Here is a 17,635-nt window from a genome sequence, read left to right as displayed (position 1 = left end):
TAATTCTGGTTGGTCTTTGGATTTCCTGTGTCTTGCCTGCTTGGACAGCATCTCTATATCCTTCACAGGTCTCCTGTCCCTGCTTTCACCTTCTATATACTTTATTTCTGTGGTTTAATCTTGCCAGAAGCTCCTTGTTCATCCATGCAGGTCTCCTGGCATTTTTGCCTGACTTCCTGCTCCTTAAGATGGACCCCTGTTGACCTTGGAGGAAGTGAAGCTTGAGTATCAATCAGTTTTCTTGGATCCCTCCAAAGCCTTATCCCTTTGGACTCTTTCAAGCAGATCCCATACAGCCACCTCATTCACCAAATAAAAGGATTTTGGGGAAAAGTAGTATTGTGACCTTATTTACAATGACTTTAGTTGCTCAATCAGGTGTGGGGTTTTTGCCCACAGAAACTGTCTCAGTAGTTCTAAGCATAAAAAATAGCACAAAACTGTATGAAGTATGTGAAATTATTTGTAAATCTGAGGTTTCTTTCCCTCCAGATTTTGCAGCTTAGGTAACACTTGAAGGTTTGGTACATGATTGAAAGATGTTGATTGCCACTTGTCTGTGACATGTCTGCAGCTGGCACTATAAAGACTTATAAGTGGAAGGATAAGATGACAAGTATCCTGTCCTTTATAATTTGCAGCTAAAATACTCATTGGGCAGATGAGTGCAAAGAGATGAGTGGGAGCAAAGTCCATTCTCTGCTGTTCATTGTAATAGGTTTTTTATGATACTTTTTTCCATGGCTCCCAAATTCCCACTAGGTCCTCCTGGGTTTATCTACAGTGTTCTCCAATACACATGGTGTCTGGCAAGCCAGCCCAGGCACAGCCTGCTTCTGCAGCCCATGTTACCAGAATATACAGTCAGCTCTGGGATAACATCTCCTAAGCTGCCTTAGCACAGCTCCAGCCTTGGTCCTGGCAGGCCCAGCTCCAAGCCTCAGCTAAGGAGCCTGCACACAACCACACAAGCCCTTGGAACTCATATGTCTCTGCACCAGCACTGCAGTTTGGCCACAACCTAGGTAATTACCCCACAAAAGGGAGATAAATAGGTGGGTGTATTTCTTTAACTATGTGTATGCATGGCTGTCAAGGGGAGAGGAGAAGAAAGAGCAGCATCACAGGTTTGAGATCGCGTAACTTCCCTTGTCAAAGCTCTTCTTATGCACATTTCTACTTGGAATTGTCTGAGCAATGGCCTATAGTGAAAATTGGCCTGAAACTCAAGACAGAAAGATTTCAGGTTGTTTGTGATCATTTGTGTGGTTCACAGAACAAGAGAGTTTGGAAGTGAGAACTCTTCCACTGGAAATGTGTGAGCTGGAGGCAATACCACCATGAAGTGCTACAGCAAGAGGAACCCTTCCACAAAGAGAACATGGCCTGGGGGTTATCCTGTGCTTTTCAGCCACATATATGACAAAATTAAAACCAAAATTACTGTCTTGGTGCCTGTGGGGCTGTACAAGCATGTTCTTAATAAATTAAGTAATTCTAGGCTAAGCTAAAAAGACCCCTTCAAAAAAAAACAAACTATTCCTTTTTGGACCCAAGCTGAGCAATTTTCTGTTTGCTTTAAAAAAAAAAAAACAAAAAAACCCCAAACACTTTAACATGTATGGAAGATACTCGTGAGGCTATTATAGCCCTAGATGGTTACCACAAAGTGAAAGCTGAGTGTTTGGGTCCCTGCAGCACTAAGGGAGTTAGGTAACATCAAAGGAGCTCAACAGGCAATGTACTGAGAATAAACTGCTTGAGGTAGTCACTGAGGAACACAGAGATGATATTAAGGGTTTGCTCACCCAATGTAGGATAGGCAGGTACTTGCTGGCAGTCATCTTTCACAGACACAAACCATTCCAGTATGTTCTGACAGCTTGTGTCTTGAAACCTCTGTGTTGGGTGAGATGATGACAACTACTATTTGTAGCATGAAAAAATTAGCCTGAAGAAATAGTTAGCACATGTTCTCTTCTGGAGAAGTGCAATATGAACTCATTCAGAGCCTAAGCAACCCTGACCGCATCCGTATGGGGAGCACATGTCCTTTCAGTTAAACACAGCTCTATTTGTGCACCATTGCCCTCTTGGCAAATCTGCATCAATCCAACCCTTTAAAGCATGTGTCATCTCCATTATACTATGGTGGGAAATATAAAGTGCTGGGTACACTTTAGGCTGCATTCAGAACTGATTTAGAGGAGTGCTTGAACTCATTTGAGATTACTATCTGGTCAGGCCAGGTCATCTCTCATGGATAACATGGATGTCCAGATTTCCTTTTGGTATTTTAGAAATAACAACAGAAACTGCATTTGGAGGGATTTGTCTCCAGTGATGCACATGCAATTTTCATACTCCAGGAAGAAGAAAGTTGCAGCACTGACAGCCACACGGTGCCATTCGAAATGTAGTTAATTCATGATTAAGCTAATTCATTTGCTCCTCTGTAAAGTAGATTTGCAACTAAGGAAAATAATAAGAATGTTATCACATCACAAAGGATTCTTGCTACTCATTCTTCACAGACACAGAGATAGTTGAAGGTAGGCGAAAAAAATACAGGAATTTTCACCAGACAGACTTTGCCAACATCTGCCATGTTACTACACCCAGCTTGTAGATTTGACACCAAAGGCCTATCAAGTAAGTGCTCTTGCATGTTTGCTTTTCCTCACCATACAGAATATGTTCTCTTTTTCCTAGAAAGCTGCAAGCCCTTGGCATGATTGGCTCTGAATCCATCAGTGATCTCCACAGGATGCAGAACTTCAAATGCTCTTCTTCCTTGCATGCAGGTTTTGGGGCCCTCTCCTAGCTTTTCTCAGGGCTGTTTAATTTATGGGTTGTACTCCCTGTTAGGGCAGAAATAAAAACTTTGCCATTAAGCTGCCTAATTCCCTAACTCATTTCTGTCTCTGATGAACAGATTCAGTAGAAAAAGGATGTGAAGAGAGGCAATCCCCAGAATCCCTGGGCTTGGACAGCTTTAGCATACTTACTGTTTATACAACATGCATCCACTTGTAGGAACAGCCACTAGTGAACAACTTCTGTTCCTGCTCATTTTACTAAGTAATATTTGTTCTGCAAGGGACACACCCCTCACTCCAGTGACCACGAAAGAAGGCATGTGTCCCAGAGACAATTTTGGACCAGCATGGGTATCCAGGAAGATTGCCAAGTTCTGTTCCTAATGGGAAGAAGGTGGGTACTGCAGGGTACAAGAAACTCTATTCTTTGTGCCTGACAGGGTGGAAGAGCAAGAAGAGGAAGAGAAACTATGGGAGACAGAGTGCAGTTGGGATAATTTTCATTTCTAAGACTGCAAAGCTGAATTTCAGTCTTGGGTCCTGGCTGATATGCAGGGCAGCAAGCACCCCTCCATACAGATGTCTCAGAGTTCCAGGAGGTTTTAAGTTCAAAACAGTGACTTCAGCATTCAACAGCCCTGGCAAGCATTAAGAGAAAAAAATTGGCATGTGTTAAGGATCTCAAAGAGAGGGGGAGGGAGACTGCTGCCAAAAGCTCTCCATTTTGAACTTAGTTTTTCTCAGAAACTCAGTTTCTACTGCTGTTCATTAAAGCTGCAATTTCTATATCTGAGGGAAAAAAAAGAGGCAAAGGATAGGGAGAGAAAGAGGCTCTTAATTTTGAACAACTGTTCACTTCTTGCATTCCCACCCTCAGGTTTTGATGGTACATTCTTAACTGAAATAATTCTTGACCATACTTCCCAACTTGAGTTTGGTTTAGGCAGTAACAAAGGCATTTTTGGCAATTAGGCTTAATCTAGAAACTGAAAACAAAGCTCAGTGTTTCTTAAAAACAAACAATGTTCTTCTTGTCTGTTAAGGGAGGTTTTTTTTTTCCTCTGGTGCTATTTTGAGTTCTAACATGTCTATTGTACACAGGCTGGAGCATTCACTCTGATTGTTTACAACAATTTTTCTGGTGTTGCCAGGCTTTTCTTCTATGAAGCATAATTTTGTAGGCAATGTACAAAACAAGCTGCAGTGTAAATAAACGAAATATGTGTGCAAAGTGTTGGCTCAACACCCCTCAAATTTGTCTCTAGCCCTAAAACTGTCATGAGGGCATTAAACACTCATGACAAGATGAAAGCACAGTAGGTACCTCCTTGGATTAAATTTTAAAGGATTGTTTCACTTGTGCAAATTTGGAACTGAAAATATTTCTCTAATTTCCCTGTCTTTAGGGTAGGCTTTGGTGGCTGCCCAGATTTCATTTTGGGTCTGCTGAGCTCACTTGAAAAAATTCAACAGCTGTTGTTGCTACCAACATATCTGAGACCACTGATTTTAGCACTGGAAGGAGAGTTTTTTGGTGTGGTAGCTGGAAACTGTTTTTCTGGGGCAACCACATGTGGCTGACCACATCTGGGAGCTAACAGGGAATAGAAGCACTTTGTGCCATTACATCTTCATGTTCCACACTAAAGGCCTATCTCCTGTACTTGATGCACATCTGAGAGAGCCACATGGTCATGGGACAAAACCAATGGGTTTTTGACTCATTAAACTTTTGTGGGAATGGGTTAAACATTACATCTTACTGATGTTGGTACTGTGGAGAAACAAGCAAAAAGTGAAGTAATGGGAAGTGCTCTTATTTTCAGTACCTTCACCCTCAAAGATGGCTTGGTATGAGGCTACAGCACAGCATCCCCCACAGCCATGTAATCCATCACACAGACATTAGACAATTTGCCATGTGCATGCAAGTTTATATGCATAACACAAGGAAGACTCAAGAAAAAAACTTTGCAAAAAATATTGGAAAAAAAAAAAAACTTGAATCACTGACTCATACAGTTGTATTGCAAATTCTCCCTACTAACTTCATGATCAAAATCAGAGGTCAATAGAGAGGAGCTTGTGCCACCCTGTGCTGTGCCCCTTTTCACAATTGTCACATGCTCATTCCTGCAAGCCTGGGAACAGCCACTACAATCCTTGATGATAGCTATGGTGCAGACACATTTTCATTTCTTGTCATAACCAGACTGGTGTAAAAGTTAGCCAAGAAACACAGCTCTTGTGAATGGGTGTCTCATCTCCTCCACATGCTAACACACACCTTCCCAGCATCAGTGAAAAATCTGACTCAAATGCACCACCACAAGCAGACAAGAACTCTGTCACATATTTAAGAGCTGGGAAATTTGTTACAAATCATTATTAAAACAGAAAAAAAAAAGGTATATTAACAAGGCTTATAAATTTCTCACTAGTATGGAGGCCACAGGTAAGGACTGCCCCAACCTGAGCAGACTCAGGCTTCTCTGTGAGCAATTTCTGAATGTCCAAAAGTAGTCATTGCTGGAATTACCTTCCTCTGGATCTGATCTGAAACAGTTAGGCTGGCCCCCAAAAAGGTTCAGTAACTCAGAAATGGTGTTTGGTTAGACTGTATGATCACACAAGCCATCACAGAATGTAAGATCCCTTTCTATTTATCAGTTGCTTAAGACATGGTTAATAACTATCCAGTTTTCTGATGAGCTGCTGAAAACCTGTATTCAGGACCTCTCAGGAGTGGCAGTTCTGGAGCATCTTAGACTGCCTTAAGAAAGAGGTCAGCTGCACTGTGACACCTAACATTAGAAAGAATCAGGGCTGCTGCCCGTGGGATTTCCAAAATAGAACATGTCCATATGTGAGGTGGAACACAGGCAAGATACATCCAAATCTTTATGGATTACTCAAATTTTCTGAAAGGCTGCAACAGATCCTGTGGTTCCTAGAGGTGTCAGAGGCATTGTGTGTGCTGCTTGGCTGATCTGCCCATGTGCTGGATGTAGATGAGTTTGACCAAAAGAAGAGTTGTATTGTTTAACTCAAACTGACATGGACTTTTCAGTGCATGTTTTCTCATGTTAGTCCAGTTTCCTAACCAGAATTCTACTTATCTCCCCAAATGAACTCTGGAATTTACTTTCAATATGCACTTTTCCTCTTCTATAGAAAGCTAAGAGGGTTGCTTTTTTCTGGAGAGAAGGAAGCTTTCCAGGAAGGAATTGCAGTGAATTGCTTGAGGAAACCAGTGGCCTGCCAAACTGGGGATTTCAAAAGTGAAAGAGAAATGGATTCCTCCTCCTCCTACTTTTTCCTTACTACTAAGTCTAAAAAAGAAAGTTCAAACCATAGCAAGACATATTTTAAGACTTATTTTAAGTCTATTTTTAAGCACTGAATAATTGTATTATTTTTCTATTGTAAGAACTATTCAATTAGCAGAGACCTGGTAAAACAACTTTATTTTTCTAGGTACCACTTGTTGTGGTTAAGCAATACAGTAAAACTGAGACTAATTTGCTGTGAATGCTGGTGCACTAGACCATGAGGCTCTGTGTCAGTAGAAAGCTGCATGTGACATGCAGATTACAGGCTATTTTTTATTGTCAAACTCAATTCTTCATTCAAACAAATACATTGTCAGAAGCCTAATTATTTCTGTTAGAAGCATTGCAGCTTATTATAAAGGGGCATAAAGTCTTTCTCTGCAAATTCTTGATCATTGCATTACAATTCCAAGCCATTTGTGAAATACACCATTTAATTTACAGCCTGTTTCTCTCTATGTGGGCTCTGATTACAGAATCATCAATCATTACAGAGTATTAGCCCTATGATGAACCATGCACTGGTTGGTTTTTTTTCACTCTGGTCTGAAATTAATGCCATTAGTTTTTTCCTCATTATCTCCTGTTCCTCATAATTGCTGACAGGCAAACTGGAAAATCTTGCCTTTCATTCAATCATCTTGCTCTCTTCAGCAGTGGAAATTTTGGGCAGATACAGTAACAATCCTTCTGGCTTCATCTAGTATTACAAAGTTTCATGGACAGGTTTTTAAATTCTTCATTATCTAGCAAATGCTCTGTGCCTGCATTGGAAGCTGCTTCCCTGACTGTAACTGTGAATGGAATTCAAGTTTGATCAATGGAAAAATTTCTACAGGCCTAGCACCTGTTGGTACATGTCTATATGCAAAACTTGTGGCTTATAACTATGCTTTGAGGGAAGAAACAGAGCAAACAGTAGTATCTTTCTCCATTGCTGGCATCTTCAGGCCAGGTCAGAACACTGGAATCAGGTGGCTAGAGCATGGTTACAACTCAAGGACTAGAGGGCTGTGTTTTTTTTACCCAAAATGGAAATGCTGATAGCTGGAAGATGTTTAAACTAAATCAGCAAAGGTGAGGGGATCCCTGTGGAGCACAGCTGAAAATAGGTATGTGGAAATCCTGGATCTGGTAAAAAGAGCTGGAGGTGACTACCTGAGAAGAAAAGACAAGGTCACACTGCAGCAAAATGTTTATTTGAGTACAAAAACAAGAGTCAGTTTTTTAACATTGCATTAACGATACAAATCCCACCAAGAAAGATTTACTACATCCCTGGGCAAGCGATGCAGGGTGACCTCACATTGCTGGGTGGCAGTTTGTACACCATCTTCAGTGAAACCTTGCCCCAGATTTAATAGCCTGAAACCAAGTATCTTTCTTGACTAACATGATGAAGAGCAGGCAGAAGTGATCAGGGGCTCACAGCTCAGGCTGATCTGGCATTGGAGCAAGAGAAGTGACAGAAATCCTTTCAGGCAGGCTGCTCCCCCTAAACACAATCTTTGTGGTTTATTGCTGTGAGTGTAGCACAGCACTGACACAGCTTTCTTGAAAGGTTTTTGTGCCACCCACTTTGGTTTTGTATTGCTGATGTCAGAGTGTGTTATGTATAGGAGCAAAGGCCCTGGCTGATCCACTGGATTCATCAGGGTGAATTTGTAATTAAAAGGACAGTACAGGCCTTTGGAATGCAGGTAAAGGTACTGAGCAGGACAAATCTTCAAAGATTCAAAAAAAATAGAAAAAGTTTCTGAAATACTATGAATAAATTATATCCTTTGGCATGCATGGATTGGGAGTACAACAGCCAAATCCTGAACTAGGAGCAACTTCATTGTAGAGAAACTACCACCAAGATAGGTCTATTTAGGGTTTTTTCAGTCTTTCTTAATACTTCTCTTACCTACTTTATGTCTGTGTTGGTTGATCTGAATTTTCTGTTAATTTTCTGAATTTTCTGAGCTCTGAACACTTTTGCTTTTACTCTTTTAAGGAAGTCAGCTTAGTAAATTTCTTTAGTTTAATAAGTAAATCACTGTGCTCATCCATTTTCTGAAACCAAACCCAGCTTTAGAGATTAATTGCTGTTTTCCTGGAGCAACTAAAAGAGAAGTCTACGGCTTGATCTGGCAGCAACACAAGGCTTCTGGAATCTGTCCACTTCTGGAAAATTTAACCCAGTGTTTTTTAAAGGTTTATCACTTTCTGTCTCGTACATCAAGATAAAGTAATACTCCTTGTCTTAAGAAATTTTCAGGAAAGAGAAAAAGTCTGACCAACAGTCTTTGAGAAAATTTTTAATTTGTCATTTCTGGATCCTGTTTTATTATACAAGGTTTTGTCCAATGCATTGACAGAAGCAATATGATAAACATCAATATAAGACATTGTTTAGGCACAAGGTATTTCTTAGTAATATGAATGACAATAAACCCCAAATTGCAAATAAAAGCAAAGAGGTGAAGGAGAGTTGTATTCAAGGATTAAAACCACAAACAAATGTGTTTATGTATCTCAAAGCAATAACATATGAGTAAAGAGAAGTTTTGAATTTAAACCCTTTTGAATGAAATGGAGAATCTAATAGCAATGGGAAGCAGAACTACTAAGGTATTATCCATTCAAAGGCAGGAACGTGCATGAAAATTACTACTAAATCCATTGTCACAAATGTCTTTGAGATCAGTGAAGCAGAGATATTTAGTGACTTGGCATTGCTCAAAACCCACTAATCTCCATGAGCAGACTGAGATTCAAAGCAGACCAGAGAGCAACCCTTTGTTCATCATAATAAAGAATTTGCTGTATTCAAATGAAGTCACAGCAAAGTGGATGCGTGCCAGTGCAGCACCAGCGTTCCAAGAGAAAGGCAAGCTAGGAAATTATAGACCCTTCATCTCAATGTCTGCAATTTGCAAAATAAAGGTTACAACTGAGGAGAACATTTGCAAAATGCATGTGCAAAGGAGTATCATTCTCTGTAATATACTTGTAGATAACTAGCAAGATGGGTGGTGTCAGTTAACTAATCTCCTTTTTGAAAGAACTATGCTACACTTTAGTTACTAAAATTAAAACACTTGAAATCATAATTCATGTATCAGGCTGTTCACCTAATGCTCTGTAGCAGAAGAGGTTAATTCTCTTCTAAAATCAATGCTGTTATTCTATAAGAATTTGACCAAAATGGTAATCTAGGTCCCAAGTCTCCTAAATGTGGGTTTTGCACACAGCTGAACTGAGCAGCACAAAGAGCAATGTGACCATGAAATAGAGACACAAAAGCAAAACGATCCAAACTTTTAACAACAGCTGTATCAGGTATCTTCAGTACACTTACCTGTGTCATGTGCAATTATCCCAAGCCTTTTTTACAAGGATGTCTAGTCCTCTTCTTCTCTGTCCCAGTAAGCTGTCCATCAAGAAGAGTTGTGTTCAAGAAGAAATTGTGAGGAAATAAGTATTAGAAACAAAATTATTGGCTTCATACACATCTCTCCTATTGTTCACTGCTTGGGGCTAGCTTCCCATTCCTACTACTTGATTCCCCTGCCCTTCCTCTCATTTTCTACTGTCCTTCCCTCTGTGACTAGAACCATCCATTCCTGTTCCTTCTTTTCTTTGTTGTGCTTCCCTGAGCTGTTTCACTCTGCCTTTGTTTTCCACTTTTGTGTTTATCCAAGTAACATGTTCCAAATTACTAACTCAGACAAGGCAGTAGATGCAGCTCAAGTGAAATTCTTTATCTTGCCATCTACACCAAACTTGTGCATTGTGTTAGCACCTTTTGGCCAAATATCTTTAATACCAATAAGACAAAAAGCCTCCAGGAAGACTCCTGCTGGCTTCTCCCTCTGCTCTGCTCCTTCCGGCTGCTCCACTCCTCCCATAATAAAGCCTGACTTGACAGTTCACTTAATTGGAAAAAAAAAATTATACACGAGTAAGTTTGTTCTATAAACACTTGAACCCTTTGTATTTAGTAACATGTTAGTACCCACAAGGCTTTCTTTTTGCTTACATAAATCACAGATTAAAATACAACACACCTCTACCAAAGGAAGCCAGCAGAACAGAAGAGCTGAAGTGTTTCTAAACAAAGCCAAATCACTTAGAGACCAAAAAAATGAATTCAAATCACTTAGAAATTCAAGCCAAAGCATTACAGTTGAAAAGATAATCACAAAAAAAAAAAAAAAAAAAAGGAAAAAACCTAGAAAGACTTGAAACACCACCACTTTAACACTTTAAAATTCAGTTTTGGTTTTACAACATCTTCCCTTTGAAAACAAAACCAAAGCCCTAATCTCCCGGAAGAGAAATGAGTGAGATTTAGTAGATGGAACTTAAGACCTTTTCCTGTTTCCCAGGGGGGTTGCTGCAGTTGAATTGAACTTGCCACAGCTATTAGCTGCGGCCTTGGCTGCATTTCACGTTGTGTGTATTGCACCCAAATCCCACTGCGTGTTTAGCAGTACAAGCTCACACTTCTGCTGTGCCTGTAAAGCAGGGAACTGCTCGAGTACCGACTGTCCCAGCCGCGTTCATGTCACAGGGTCCCTGGTTATCAATTTCAGCTCAGTAATCATGAGGTGTGACAGATCCAAGTTTGGGTCATTTTACTCATTTGGCGATTTCTGAGCTTTTGTATAAAAGTTTCTGAACTTTTTTTCCCCTCATAGAGGAAGATTACAATGGCTTTATTTGGATGTTTTTTTGAGGGAGCCGAAAATCTTACACAACCCTCCGGCGTGTAAGCAGCGGGGGCTTTACGGTGTTTATTTATAACTCGCTGTGGCACCGATTATTGCCGAGCCCGAACCGCACGGGGCCACGGAGTAGGGCAGAGCGGAGGCGGCTGCGGGCGGGAGCTGCTCGGAGCCGGGACCAGCGCCCGCCTCCAGCACGGCGTAAGAACCACGCAGCACCCACCGCAGCCGGGCCACGGCCCCTTCCCTCTGAGGGCCCGGCCCTCGGGCCGCCCCTTCCGAGGGGCCGGGCGGGACCGGGGCCGTCCCGGCGCCCCTCCCGCGCAGCGCCGGGCGGCCCCGCGGCCCCGCCGCGCGTGTGTACGGGCCGCGCTCCGCCGGCAGGAGCAGCGGGAATCCGAGGCAAAAGCCGAACAGGATCGCGGGCGGGAGCATGGAGCGGGGAGCGGGGGCTGCCGCGGCTCGGCCGGCCCTCAGCACCGGGGAGGTGCGGAGAGCGGCCGGGAGCAGCGGCGTGACAGCGAGGGGCAGGCATGGAGCTGGCGGGGACAGCCCGCTTCCATGCCAGTCCTCTTCAGTGGTGCCTGTCCAGCTCCGAGCTGTGTGACCTGTTTGTTTACTCGGGATATTTCTGCATGGAGGAGAGCAGGGTGGGGGAGGCAGGAAGAGGTCGACCGCGTTTCCACATGGAGAACGGGACAGCCTGATCCCGAAGGAGGACGGACGAGTAAAGCGGAACAAACAGACTGGTGTGGTATCGGTCAGCCTTTCAGGGAAAAAAGCGCCATCAAAACTGTCCATATTTCTGGACAGTCCCAAGGATTTGACTGAGGAGTTACTCCAGAGTAACTTCCATTTTTTCAGGGCGCTTTCCTGAAAAAACACCAGAACAACCAAACCCAACCAAACAAAAACTCCACCAGCACCAAAAATTAGCTTTTACAAAGCACTGCACTCACTAGAAAACAGGGACATATTCAACACAGAAAATATGTCCTATCTCTCCAGCTAGTGAACTGGCCTGCAGTTCACTAGCTGGAGATATAGGACATATTTTCATTTTGGAATCATTGATGCAATCCTCAAGTTATCTGGCTACTTGTTGTTTCCCTTAAATTTTGGTTAGTGGTGTTTACTTGGAGCCTTGTCAGTGTGGTATGCAAGTAAAAAAATGTGGAGTACCTTTTTTCAAAGGAAGGTATTCATCTCCAAGATAAAGAATGTATGCAAATAAAATGATACTATCTTATGATAAAAATAAAACTGTACCCATTGCTTAATTTATTGGTGTAAATATTTTTATTGCTGGCGTTGACTTGGAGTTATGTAGTCTTCTTTTTTCTTGCTTCCACAAGATTTATAAAGGAGTTTCCATGTAAAGAGTGAGTCTGAAAGAAGTTTTGTGTCCTGTAATATTTATGTTTTTCTGAGCGCCTGATCTAATTTGTTCATTTTGAAAGGAAAAGCTAGTTATTCTTTGTAATTGCTACCTCTGCAAATTCAGCTTTGACTTTCAGAATCAATCTGAGTTCTTTGACACTTCCTAAGAAAGAGGAAGTTGACATGCTAATTTGCAGGGGAAGTTCCACCTGAATTAAAACAATTAATGAATACATTTGCTTAAAATAGCATTTCAATTATCATCTTTCATTTCCTATATCCTTCCTTTAATTCTGGTGTCATTTCAGGGATTGTTATTCACACACATTGCTGTTACCCCACATGGATGAGCACAAACAACATAGAAACTCCCTCAAATAGCTTTGTGTGTGTCTGAGTGTAAGAAAACCCCAACTAGGTATACATGGTTATTTCTGTTTTGTGCTCGAACATTTTCATTTCAGAGGCCTATGTGTCTTGTGTGTCTGCCCTCAGTGTAGACTCTGGGTTTTTTGGTCTTCCACTGCTTTTGTTCAGAAAAAGTGTTTTCTCTCTGCTTGCTTTCTTTTTCATGTTTAGTGGGCTAATTAAGTAGGAAAATGTTAGTCTTACCTTTTTCATCTCTTTGTTTTTCTCAGTCTAGTTAATTTGTAAAAAGGGGAACCATAGTCATTGTATTAGCACTAGCATGAAACTCCGGTGAGCTGACCTTTTTTTTCAGGGGAGGAACAAAACCTTTTAAGAGACATAAACACGTAAATCGTGTTAAAGTACTAATGGCACCAGGAAGACCTCTGGGGAGGGGTTTTAAAATGCTATGCAGGTCTGGTTGGTGTTTATGCCCTCACAGTCCAAGGATGGACTGTCTGGAATTCCTTTCGTTTCTGTACCAGTAAGGTTATTCAAACCTAGTCAGTATTTCAGGGTGGTAACTGAAAAGTAATGTGTAATGTCTGGTGAATTTTTCCACTTCATTCCAACACATGGCTGGCACTGGGACCTCCTTCAGGCAGAAGGCACAGCCTTGTCTGCAGGGTGGCATTTTACTGCACAACAGCCAGACGCAGAAGTGACCCCGTGCTCCCCGCTCAGCTGACAAGTGAGGCAGAGGCGTGTCACACAAGCGATGATTTCCTGTACTGAGAAGGGGGTCGGAAGGTTGCCACCTCTCCTTTTGAACAGCATCTGGTAGACAATTTTCTGCCTAATATTGTCAATCATTCCCTTGTTCTTGAAGGTGCCTGGCTGTCCTCCCAGCTGGAGTGAGAACTTCAATGATCACTAGAAAGCAAAACAAATGCAAAGTTTACAAAGGGAGTGTGGAGAAGGCAGGTCCCCGAATAAAGAAGTTGGCAGGGGCTCAAATGCCTGGGATTATGAGGAAAGTGGAACACACACACAGTTAATGCACATGCTGGTTTGAATACCAGAGCTCAAACAAATACATTTGTTGCACACTAAAAAGTGAAAAGTGAATGACTTGTTGATTAGATTATATTTGAAAAAAATGTGATTAAATGTGCAGTAAATTGAGGGTTTCTTTGTTTTATATTGCTGCTAGATTTTTTAAAGACAAGAACTGAAGCATAGCATCAGTCTGGGAGGAGGCAGGAGCAGGGGGGGGGGTCTTGCCTCTAGTGATAAAAAGCTGGCATTCATGGACAAGGGAAAAATATTCAGATATTAAAGAAAATAACAAAAAATGTATTCTTTCATTGAAGGCATGGGGAAAAAAGAGAGTAAAAGAAAAAAAAAAAGGAGAGCTAGCTGAGGCAGGATTCGGGGTGGTCCAATAAAATGCCTGCTGTGATGTAGCCACCTGCTCCTATGAGGCAAACTAAAGCACACCAGTAGTAGTGCTTATTGGCTGTGGCCAGTGCTCATCCCTGCTGGAAGCTGCATTGCTGACTGATGGTCCCTGGTGGAAGCAGTTCTCAGACCAGCGAGGAGGGAGGTTACAGAGTAGTGCCTTCTTCAGCATTACAGAAAAATCTCTGCTTTTTGAAGTAAAAGGAACTTGTTCCCTTGATGTGATGTCAGGCAAGCTTTGCCTGCAGTCATGATCACAGTAGCAGCTGCTGAATAGAACAAAATGTCAAACTGATCAGTAAATAATTATATTAAAAATTCGAGGAATACTTAACTGAACAATGGACTAAATGAAATGTTTGTGAAAAATATGTATCATAAGACAACTCCACCTGATGCTAATCAGCAGAGAGTAGTTAAGGCAGTGCTAGGGAAAGCTAGATTTTTTTTCTGTGGCTAGTGCAAAGGGCTGCTGAGTGGGTATACTAAAAGAAGTTAGACAATAATTATTCAAGATGAACTGAAAAGCTGTCAGTGTAATTCAGCTTCACTTGCTCTAGAAGAACTTCTAGAGGGAGATAGATAAGCTTATATATCATTCAAATTGTCTCATATATCTTTAGAGAGAAATTTCATTTTTGGAAGTATGAACTGATTGTTAAGGTTAGAGGCAAAGAAGCATGTGAAACATTTCTGCTGTGTTGGAGAGCTGTGTGCACAAAGGGAGTGTGGATGTGCACATTAACTTTTAATAAGCTTGGAAATCATTGACATGCAAACAGCTCTTATTCCAGCCAGAGCCTGTACTTGCATTAGAGGCATATTATGCTGTGGTACAATCATGAGATATCTCTGTTGCGCTAAGTGATACCATATTACCCCATATATCACAAGAATTTACTTGATATCAGGCCATGGCTATGGGCCAGAATTGTTCAGCAGATCACTCCAAGAGTGCTAAGACTGAGTCCTGGGCAAAAAATGTTGATGTGTGATAGTGCATTATGACCTGTGTTTGACTCTTAACTGTTTGTGAATGTAAAGATAAAGAAGAAGACTGTGTCTAGGACTCCCTGACTTCCTCCATAATTTAGCTCCCCTGGGAAGCACTGGAAGGACAGCAAGGGTTCAGCTTCAGCTCCATTCATACTGCAAAGTCAGGCAGACTGGAAGAAGTGGAGCAAACAGTCATTTCTATCTTTTGTTTGTATCAAATATTGTGAGAGAAGTTATTCCTACTGCAGCTCCAATCTGGCTCACCCGAGAAGTGCTAGAAATCTTTAACCAATCTGTTGTAGAGTTGTCAACACTGGCTTCTCATTGCATTTGATAACCCAACGGGAATAAAAAACATTAGCAGCTCAGATTACTAATGGAAAGTCAGTCCTCTCTAAACCCCTTCCTGGGACTGACCTGGCCACCAGCCTAGTGAACTCTGGATTCTCATTCCCTCTGAATCCCCAAACTATTTTGGCATCTCTCCCTCCCAATTTGGTTACACTTTTCCTCTGTCACCCTGACCAACTCTTGTAGGGCTTACATGCTGTCCTGCTCTGCTTTGAGATCTAATGGGCCATGATCTGGTAGAGTCCTGTGGAGAAGAGGCGGCATTTTGGGGCATGGAGCATCCTCCTGCAGGCAGGCAAGCAGGCCTGGGATGTTCTGTGTCTACCTGCCTAAGCCTCTCTGCCTCCTGCCACCATGCTCCCAAACCAGAGAACCCAGCTAAGTAATTCTTAAAACAGTTGTTGAACTGACAACTAAAAGCCTGATAATTGGTTAACAAGCTCTGCTTTTATATTCACCCACCTAACCTCGGGGCAAGAGGTGTCAAGTTAGCTGTACCTTACAGCAAATCCCAGAACAAACCTGGCAAAAAAGGCTGAATAGGGAGTTCAAAGAGAGGCTGGAGTGTGAGCTGTCATGAGAGTTAACAGATGTGTCTGTACAAGCCTAGCTATTCTTTATCACCACCGTTTCCTGCAAGAGATCCTTTGGTTTCCATTCTGTTATTTGTGGTGTTCATGCTAGCACATATAATCCAATTCAGTGATAACACACTTGCTGCATATGGTTTCTAAATTTGTTTCTTGTTTTGCTGCAATTAAAACATACATGGCTTTGAAAAGGTGAAGAAAGTCTCTTAGTATATACCCCAGTATGTGGCAGATAGGAATGGGACCCTTAGTAATACAATTATAATTCAGATAACTGTGAACACAGGCCAGTAGGAAAGATCACAATTAGATTCAGGTGGTATTCAAATTATACAAAACATTTCAAATAATTGTAAGACTAGGAGGTATTGGAACGATTACATTTCCATGCCTTTAAGGTATAAAGAACTATGACTATCATTGAAATTCATGTTAAAATTAATGTTTAAGGTAAAACCTAGACATAAAAGGAACTATGACTATCATTGAAATTCATGATGAAGTTCATGTTAAAATTCATATTTAAGATACAACCTAAGCATAACTTAATTATGTCAAATATAAGCTCTAAATCTGAACATTCAGCACGGGAATAAAACCAGAAAAGCATTTACCTCTTTTTTTTTTTTCTTCCACTCTCCTTTATGCAACATCAGCTTCAAAAAACTATGACTGATCCACTCAGCCAGTCAAGAAGCTAAGTACACATGAAGTGGCAGGAAAAAAGACAGAACATCTTGTGGCAGCATGTACCAGGAGTTTTGGCTGCTGTTCTGCTGAGGTGGGCTGAGTGGACATTGCAATGCAGCTGGCCAAAGCACAGGCAAAACATCTGGAAAAGACACTTTTGGAGGGGTAGGGTAATACTGCTGGAAGCCCTGATATACCAGAATTTGCCAGCAATTTTCTTGCAGATCTTGACCCAGATCTGTGGGAACCTTGAAATAATGAATGCAAACATTTGTGGTTTGTGGGTTGGGTTGAGAGAATTCAAACAACTTACAGAGTTTGACATGAAAAGTAACTTCAGCATTTCTTTAAGAATGGGTACTTTATTATGTATGATTTCTTTCCTAAAAATGCTGTATGCTATATTCCAGAATAAAAAATACCATTACTTTTGAAAGGGATGAATTTACCTAGGGTGAAGCTTGGCCCCATGCTGACAAAATGTGTACATTTGGCCTGTTGGCAGGTCTCAAGGACAGAATGTGCAGGGAGAAAAGTACTCAACACTGAGAAGGGAATGACTGTAATTCACTTGTAGATGGAAAAAAATATACATATGGCTCAAAAATAACATGTAAATGCAGACTTAAGACTTAGAGAGGAAGAGTTTAGGAAAAGCATGTGACAACCTTAAGTATAATTCAATCTCAGGAGGCATTAATGAATGGCATAGAAGCCTGTAGAAAATTTAAATGCTGACCACAGTAACTTCAGACAGGTTGGAAACTATTTTAATTTTTTTAAAAGCTTTTTGGGGAGGTATTTTAAAGCTTTAAGCACATAATTTAAACCAGAAATTACTTCCCTAACTGTCCCCGATAATTTTCTTCTCGACAGGGTATAGATACCACTGCTTCAATTATTAATCTTGAAAAAACCCAATTTCTTCATTTTGGGTTTTTATTTTTTCCTTC

The sequence above is a fragment of the Molothrus aeneus genome, chromosome 1 (assembly GCF_037042795.1).
Source record: "Molothrus aeneus isolate 106 chromosome 1, BPBGC_Maene_1.0, whole genome shotgun sequence".
NCBI lineage: Eukaryota > Metazoa > Chordata > Aves > Passeriformes > Icteridae > Molothrus > Molothrus aeneus.
The sequence above is the reverse complement of the archived record's forward strand: the minus strand, read 5'-3'. Positions refer to the sequence as shown.